Raw genomic sequence first — 9,142 nt, 5'->3', positions numbered from 1 at the left:
CTCTCGTGTTGCACAGGTTTATTGACGTTGTCCTCCATTTTCTTTGCAAAACACTAGATGCAGCGATTGAAAGCGTGAAACTATAGGTGCGTAAAATTGCTGGGTATTTTCTGTCTAGCTTTCGCACACCTACTGCACTTTCGGAATTCTTTATTTTCTTTTTCTGCTTGTTTGTGAGTTTTGTTACATCTATATTTTTTACTGTTTAATTCTTTTAAAATTAATAGTGTACATATTTGGTTAAAATCGATTGCCTATTTTCGTTTTCGAAACTTTTTTTGGTTGGTCTGATTGATTGTGCAATCGATTTTCGAACGAAAAGTGACAGCCCTAATGGTTTTTGGAAACCATGGTTGTCAAAACCATGGTTATTTTGTGGTTACCATGGTTTTACTGTAGCCATGTTTTTGTTTTAACTGTAGTAAAACCATTGTTAATTTTTGTAAGAGAAAAGATCATCTTAAATATGTCTAATTATATCTAATTAGATATAATTAATATATTTAAAATCATACATAAAATGTATGATTCTTTTTACAGGCTTTTAAATAATATTAAAATAATGTGTTTTTTTGTTGAGACACATATAATATTGGACTTAAATGGGGTAAAATAGGTTCGTATTAATTATTTAATTAATAAATTTTATTTGTTTTGTAATCATGCACTTATGTAATGTTATAAAACGTTGATATTGCCAGAAAGTATTGGTTTATAATGTTATTTCTCATTTAAAAACTTTTAAGTTCTCTGCCGTTTCCATGGTGGCTCATGAAATCTGTGATCCATTGACAATGCCTTTATGTTGTTACCGTGAGCGCGCGTTAACTCTGGGTTACTTTCAGCGGGTTGATTGAACTAACTCTTAAAGCTCACGTAACACACGCTATTTCTGATATTAATCTGGAGTACCTATGGAGTAGTATGACATCCTTTATATCTCTGAAGAGTCTTTAGTTTAATCAGATTTATAAAAGAAAGATTAGCTTTACCGAATCTTTCCGATAACGTACGAAAAAATGAAGAAGGAGGAGTTATAACACGGGAGGAGCGAGTACGAGTCATGCAACACTATACAACACTGTTTTAACTTATGATTCACTACATGTTCGTGTCATTTATATAATATACACGCGCCTATTTCCAACATAAGACAGAAGTCTTACTTACCGCGTGTAACTCGTCATGAAAATCCACCGCATCAAACACACACACGCAAAACTCCGCTGCTAATCCGGATAATAAACTATATCCATTGTTTCCATAAGGCTGGATGTCTTCTCCTTACATCCAAAAACACACTTCTTGTTGTGCCATTGTTGACTTTTGAAATTAAACAAAGCTGAGTGACGTGATAAGCTGTTAGCAAGCTCTAGCGTCTCCCGCTGACTGACGGCTGGGCGGGGTTTTCCAGGGGAAGTTTTCCAGCGGAAGCCCATATAAAGAAGTGATACGTATCGAAAACCCCTGAAACGTCAGTTAGAACCGTAATCGAAAAAAATTAGCCGAAACTTGTACGAACCCTGGCGAAGTGCATTCGGCACAGAAATACTCTGAAACACGCCCAACTGCATTTTTGACACTTTGCCTACGTTTAGCATGAGGAAACAACTCTATAACTGTGTTATTAAGTCAGAATGCTTGAAATACCATTAAACCCCCCCTTTAAACTGTGTTTTGGAACCGACATACCCAGAGTAAGCAAGTTTGGGGTTGATCAACCCAAAGTTAACCCTGCTTTCTGGAATACACCCCCGATCTGCGCGATGTAGAGGAATGAAAGTCAAACATACCTCAGCCGTACTGTTTAGCATGAAAACGAAGACCGAGTCAGTTGCGGTTTGAAATAATGCCGTTGATCCTGATTGGTGGGAATGAATGGGTGGGTGCAGGTGCATTCTGGGAATTGGAGTCTTTTGCCCTGGCATTCTTACATGCTGTAGATGTAAATTGAGTTCCAAGATGCATTGGATGTTTCATATGTTTTTTGTTTTTTTTTCATTATTTTGGATCCTCTGCTGGCACTTTATGTACTTTTTATAATCTGCGTTTTCACACTGATTTGTTCTTTATACTTTATCAATAATAAAAATATAAAATATTTGTATAAAATGTATAACGTTTACAAAACATTTTTAGTTGACAAACATGTTGACAGTTATTTTGAGTGATGCTCAGATTTTCTTAAATAAAAAAAACCTTTATCAATTAAATTACATTAGCATAATAATACATGTATTTAGTAAACGCACTTGTAGATATATAATGTTTTTATGTTATGTGCTGCCTCGAACCCCCCACCCAGCTTTGAAAACAGAGACAGCACCTCTGTCATTAACCCTTCACACCTCATAACCAGAACTCCTCACATCCAGCTGTGAGGATTGCTGGAAACTTCCACCAGTTCCTATATACACAAGGTTTCTGGATGTTTCACGAGTTTACTTCTGAGTATTACGTTTCCAAGCACTCTGCCTCATCTATCTGGCAAACCTAAAGTTTAGCAGGGATTTCCCATCCGTATTTGTCCAGATACAGCTCTTTTCATGCAGTGTATACATTTTATTATTCTAACGTATTTTATGAAAGTACTCTGATATGCAACTAAAAATACACTTATTTTAGAGTGTACCGTATAAAGTGTACAGAAGTCACACTTCTAATGAAGTGAGATCATAGTACACTTTAAAAAAAGTAAATTAACAATTAATTTCCAAAAAATATACTTCCCATAAGTATATTGAATTGTCACTCGAAGTATGTCAAATTATATACACTTAAAAAAAATAAACTTCTATACAATTTAAAATACATTGACAACAAAGTACACTTTCAAAAAGTACATTTAAAAAATAATTTAATTACTGGTAAATTAGTGTACTTATTTTTTGGACTCTTAAGTTGAACTTAATTACATCTTTTTGGAAGTATATGTTACACTTTTAAGAAGGAAGCGAAGTCCATTCTCGATGCAACACATTTATTTCTGTAAAAATACAGGAAAAAACACATTAAATAAGGACCACTCTCCGTCTCACGTGTACTGAAGCTTCTGCAGTGATACTAACACACTGCTTCTATGAGCCTCATCGAGTGATTCAGTATACAGGGAACTACACTAAACTTTTCCACTGGTGGCACTTGCGCTACCAACTTTTTCAGTTACTGGCGCAAAATATGATTTGGTCGCACATATTTTTTTCAAGTTATATTAAGGCGCTCTGGATAATAATGAAAAATAATGAAACTGTATTGCATACAGATATGCTTTTTATTTTACTTGCCATCTTTTAAACCACATGCCGCCTTGTTTTCTTAAACGTTGCAGTGTTTCCCACAGATCTGAAATTTACTTGGTGGTGGTAGCCGGTGAAAAGGGCAATTATTACCCACTGACAAATAATGGTCTACTATACATGTGACGTAGAACTAATCATGTGTGACACAACACAATACTTTGATTCATTGAAAATTAATATTAATTTCACATTATATTTCATTAATCTAACCACCCCAAACTTTCTTTGCCATTAACAAAGCTGACACTGTTTGTCAAAGCACCACGAAAACACTTACTGTTTTTGCACTGATATATGAAGCAATTAGACCCCTTTTATCAAACTCAATATAATACAATACTATGTACTGTATAGTATATTAATAGACAGTGCAGGTCTATAGATTATAAATGTGACTGATGTTATAATGGTTATAATTTCTATTAGAAAGGCACTTTTACTGCTTCTGCTCTTTCTATTTCTCTCTTGCCGATTTAAAAAGCTTAATCCACTCATTATTTCAGATTTAAAAGTCTACTTGCTGTCCCGGTGACAAACTTTACATTGCTTTGCTCGTTCAGTGCAATTGGCTTGACATTAGCATTGCTTTTTGCTACAATCTCTGTCCAAACTTAATATGGATATGGTTTTAGAAAATATATGGTTAATTAATAATAAGATTATTAAAAAAATGTGAGAAAGAAAAAGCAGCGCGTGGCCGTAACAAGAACCATCGCCATAGAAACCGGAGGCACGCTGATGCACTCGAGCTTTAGCGCGGTAGCGCTCATGGACGTTTTCCGATCGACTCGGGTTATAAACACAACATTAATCAGACTTGGGACCCAAAGTAATTAAACTAGGACCTAACCGGACCCGACAGACCATTTAAAATATAAACCCGGAACCATACGAGTCCCGCGTCCTCAGTAAAGAAAGACCTCTGCTCAAGTTCAGAAACAAGGAAGACACTGCGCTTGCGTCGCGTCCCACCCAATTCATTGAGAAACAGCTGAGCACGCAAACGCACACTGATAGGGAGAGACACGACGTGCTTTCACGCAAAATGAAGCCAACGTGTTGATGGCTCAGAGCACGTTATAAAACGTATTCTTAAGATCCACATTTCTGTTTTAATAAATGCTCATAGAAAATCATAGCATATTGTCTAAAACATTAGGTAGCACATTTGCGACCCATTAAAAATTAGGGTCGCAACGGCAGTTCAAAAGGTCGCATATGCGACCATTTTGGTCGCAGTGTAGCTCCCTGGTATATCATAAGCAATAACATGTCACATAGTGCAAACACCTGAATATATACCTGGCACCGAACACATTACCTCTTATGTCACAGTCAGTTCACATCACATCGTACATGTGCTCACTCATTATAATTATTATTGCTACTGTATAAAACTAAACACTCTGCCCTCACAATCATAATGCCAATATGTAAGGTTATTATAACAAAACATCTTTAAAGACTCACAAGAACGCTCTAAACATAAAAACAGGTGAGTAATACATAAATTCCATAGTCATAGCCATGACCGCTGCACTTTGTATGCATTTTACTCCAGTATTGTTAACTATTTATATTAATTGTTTTATGTATTCAGTTATATTTATATATTTTTAAATCACAGTGTAATTGGTATTCCATGTTTAAACCACGTTTTTAATCCTCTAAAGATAACTTAAATAATCTGACATTCAAAATAACAACTTAAATGTACTAAACCTCATATGCTATATTTTAACAAGACAATCGCAATCAATGTACCATATTAAAGCATTGTAACCAAAAAGTCTGACTGTGATTCTCTTTAGTCTATTATAAAATGCCCTTCCCATACAAAAATGTAATATATGGCCATATATGTACATATATTTTACATAGTATGACATATATTTATACATATATTTGACTTATCTGAGAACACAATATATGCCTGCAACATATATGTACATTTATATGTCCAAACATGTGAAAAAAATATTTGGTGTCATCAATATATGATACCATATATCTGCATATATTACACTATAGTATTGGTTTTTTGCATATATGGACAACATTAATTATAAATATGTGACATACATATTTGTTTTCCACATATGTATACATATATTTGACTTATCTGAGAACACAATATATGCCTGCAACATATATGAACATTTATATGTCCAAACATGTGAAAAAAATATTTGGTGTCATCAATATATGATACCATATATCTGCATATATTACACTATAGTATTGGTTTTTCGCATATATGGACAACATTAATTATAAATATGTGACATACATATTTGTTTTCCACATATGTATACATATATTTGACTTATCTGAGAACACAATATATGCCTGCAACATATATGAACATTTATATGTCCAAACATGTGAAAAAAATATTTGGTGTCATCAATATATGATACCATATATCTGCATATATTACAGTATAGTATTGGTTTCTCGCATATATGGACAACATTAATTATAAATATGTGACATAAATATATTTGTTTTCCACATATTTAATAAATGTATGTAAACATACATGCATGTGATACTGATGCATTTTTAAAGCTGTGGCATATGGTTATGGTACTTTGTGGATGTATTTGTCAAAAATGACAAAGAAACCACTGCATTATTGTATTAAAAATACCATATTATGAAGTCCTGTTAGTTTTGTTACCTAAAGATACCCCCCAGGCAGGATCACCATCAGACAGGTTTTTGCTTTTATACAGCAAGTAAAAATTATCTGGTCAGATCATCTTTAAATATGTAAGTGAGTGTTCAAAAAGATTTGAAATGTATGATCATTATGGGGAATCAACAGCTATTTTAATTACTTTGAACAAAAATTACTTCTTTAGTTTACCATCATCAGAAAACTGCCAACTAAGTCTCTGTATATTAACAAACAGTGATAAGTTGATACTGATTATTATTAATAATCACAAATCAATTACATTATTTATTTTAGTTTAGTTTTTTATTTTATTTGTGCAGGGATTGGTAAAGTTAATAAATAAATAAATAACCTAATATTTTTTTGGTTGCTTTTATATCTTTTAGTATAGTGTTTGTTTAGCAAATTTACATATTATTATTATTATTATTATTAAATTGTGTTAAATGTATTGCTTAATTAATAATAAATAGTCAAAAGAACATAAAAAATTCCTCCACTGCCTATTGAATGAGCCACACCCAGTCCAGTAGGAGGCGCTAATGACCCTTCAGTTGCCAACTGCCACTCAGGCCAAAAGCGCAGAGGAACAAAATGACCGGGAAAATCTAAAAGGACTGAGAAGATGACAACAGCACAGCAGGGTTTTAGAAGTAAGTTTTAAATATTTAATATATTTTGCATAAGTTTCTTGCTGTCTAGTTTGTTACAGCCTAATTAGTCATTACTGTTAGGGGAGGTTTGCAAGTTTTTGTCGTAGTAATCGTGTAGCTTGCGGTTTACTATGGTTTGATGCTTAATTTTTCTTGGGTGTTTTTGTAAGTATCGTTATGTCCCAGGTAGCCAAAACAGTTTGGCCCAATAATGGCCCAAATCCGGCAGGCCAGAAAAAAAAACACGGCCCAGTTCCGGCTGCCAGAAAAGGGCCAACTCTGGGATGAATGACGCCCCAGAATCGGCCCAAGTACACTGGCCCATGTCCGGGTGCCTAAAGTGAGCCGGCACTGCCAGCACAGTGCCAGAATCACGCCAGCTAAAACTGTACACTCAGCCGAAACTGGCCAATGTCCGGGGTGCTTAAAGTCAGCCGACAATGCCAGCAAAGTGCCAGAATCATGCCAGCTTAAACTGTACACTCAGACGAAACTAGCCCGAATTTTTTTTTTAAGTGTTTTTTCCACAAAACAATACTTTATAACCTTAGCCCTTAAGATGGCATGTACTTATCCCTTCTTAAAAAAAACTTTTATTATATTTAGTTAAAAAAAGTTAAACTGCACATTAGAAGTTCTATCCTCAATGTTTGTGATGCTTTTAATGTGTTAAGTGTCACACTTTACTGTAGGTGTTTAAAAAAGAAAGAAAAATATACAGTATGTTTACATGTTTATTTGAAACATAACATTACATTAATAAAACATTAATAAACATCTGGACACTCCTCAAGTGTACCCTAAAAGAAGGAAAGACTGAGAGAAAAGAGATAAGAGGGGGAACAGAAAATGACTCATGGTTACTTCATCAGATAGACTGAAGGCATTAATGTTAAATTGGGTAAATGTTAAAGGAATAGTTCACCCTAAAATAAAAATTCTGTCATCATTTACTCATCCTCATGTTGTTTTAAAGGTAGGGTAACAGATTTGATCCTGAAAGATTTTTAGTTATGCTGGTTAAGAGGCTGTTTACACTTGGTATTAAGATGCGTGTTCACGTGCGCTCACCTCCTGTCTGTAAACAGCAAGAAAAGCAAACTTTTCTGCTGAATTGACAACCTGTACAGGAGCCACAAAACGAAAGGCATCTTTTATAACAACAACAGCAAAAACTGCCTGGATCAGCAAGAGCAAAAACCCAAATTAACATCTGTAACTTTACTGCTTTAGCACGAGATGCAAACAGCTGCAGGAGGCAAAGGGTCTGAAAGGGTCGTTGTTTATTTTGGTAAGGTAGGTACGCGATATGTTTGTATTGAGATGGATTCAGATATTCTACTTTGATGAAACATTGTGTTGCATATGAAATTTGTGTTCGTTTACGGATTAGCATATCGATATAGTTACTACGTCTACACAACCGAACGTGTGCTTAAACTAATTCTGATATAAACCAGTTGTTATTTTGGAAGTGTTATTCACTTTGTACTGCAAAGTTTTCTTACTGGTGAATGAGACATGAAATGTGACCGTCTGATCTGTGCATGTTCATGTGTTTTGAAAGAGGCGTGACTTTGGATGGCGATTTGACTTAAGGGTGGGATCGTGATTTCATTACTAGGCGGCTACCGTTAGCATTTTTCAAAATGTGTTACCCTACCTTTAAACCTGTATAGAATTTTTTCTGATGAACACAAAAGAAGATATTTTGAGGAATGATGGTAAACACACAGCAGATTGTAACCCTTGACTTCCATAGAAGGAATAAAAAATATGATGGAATTTAATGGGTACCGTCACCTGTGTGCTAACCATCATTTATCACAATACTTTCAAAATACTTTTTCCTACTATGGAAGTCAATGGTTACAATGTGCTGTGTTTTTACCATCATTACGCAAAACATCTTAATTTGTGTTCATCAGAAAAAATCATGCAGATTTAGAACAACATGAGGATGAGTAAATGATGAAAGAATATCTATTGAACTATCCCTTTAACAACAATTGAAATACCTTGAATTTGCTTGTTTTCAGGCCCGCTCTCTTATTCTTTTTGCATCTCTGTCAGATGCAAGCTGCAGAAGTTTTTACGAACTTTTCTACTTCACCATCTGGTGCACGAACAGTAGTTGAATTTCTTCTGACAGATTCTTGAAAAGAAACAAAATTATTTAATTAGGTAAATGCAGGCATGTTAGTTTAACCCTGGAGAACCCAAGAACCCTTCTCTTAGAATCAATTAACATTGGCCACATTTGACCCGTGGGTTCTCCAGGGTTAAATGTTACCTACAAGCTATTCTGCTTCAAAAACATTGACAGGTACTTTAGGTTGGAAGACTTATAGCTTCATAGATTAACATTGTAATGGCTTTATATACAGTGGCAAGAAAAAGTATGTGAATTTCACAGTTTTCTGAACAAATTTGTCATAAAATGCGATCTAAACTTTATCTAAGTCAAGGGCATTGATAAACATAATGGGGCGGTTTCCCGGACCAGG

General features: G+C 34.6%; 1 long non-coding RNA gene across 2 annotated transcripts in view; it reads right to left on the bottom strand.

Annotated features, from left to right (window-relative positions):
- LOC135734354 (uncharacterized) overlaps positions 1 to 9,142 on the bottom strand; it is a 352,561-nt gene that overhangs the window by 338,882 nt on the left and 4,537 nt on the right. Inside the window, exons 4-5 of one of the 2 annotated variants that reach the window (XR_010527292.2) lie at positions 8,654 to 8,790; positions 7,391 to 7,451 (exon numbers count right to left, since the gene is read on the bottom strand). This is a non-coding gene — a long non-coding RNA (uncharacterized lncRNA). The remainder of the gene's footprint in view (positions 1 to 7,390; positions 7,452 to 8,653; positions 8,791 to 9,142) is intronic. The other variant, XR_012337066.1, reaches the window with a different exon arrangement.

This window comes from Paramisgurnus dabryanus, chromosome 7 (genome assembly GCF_030506205.2).
Source record: "Paramisgurnus dabryanus chromosome 7, PD_genome_1.1, whole genome shotgun sequence".
Lineage (NCBI taxonomy): Eukaryota > Metazoa > Chordata > Actinopteri > Cypriniformes > Cobitidae > Paramisgurnus > Paramisgurnus dabryanus.
The sequence above is the reverse complement of the archived record's forward strand: the minus strand, read 5'-3'. Positions and strand labels throughout refer to the sequence as shown.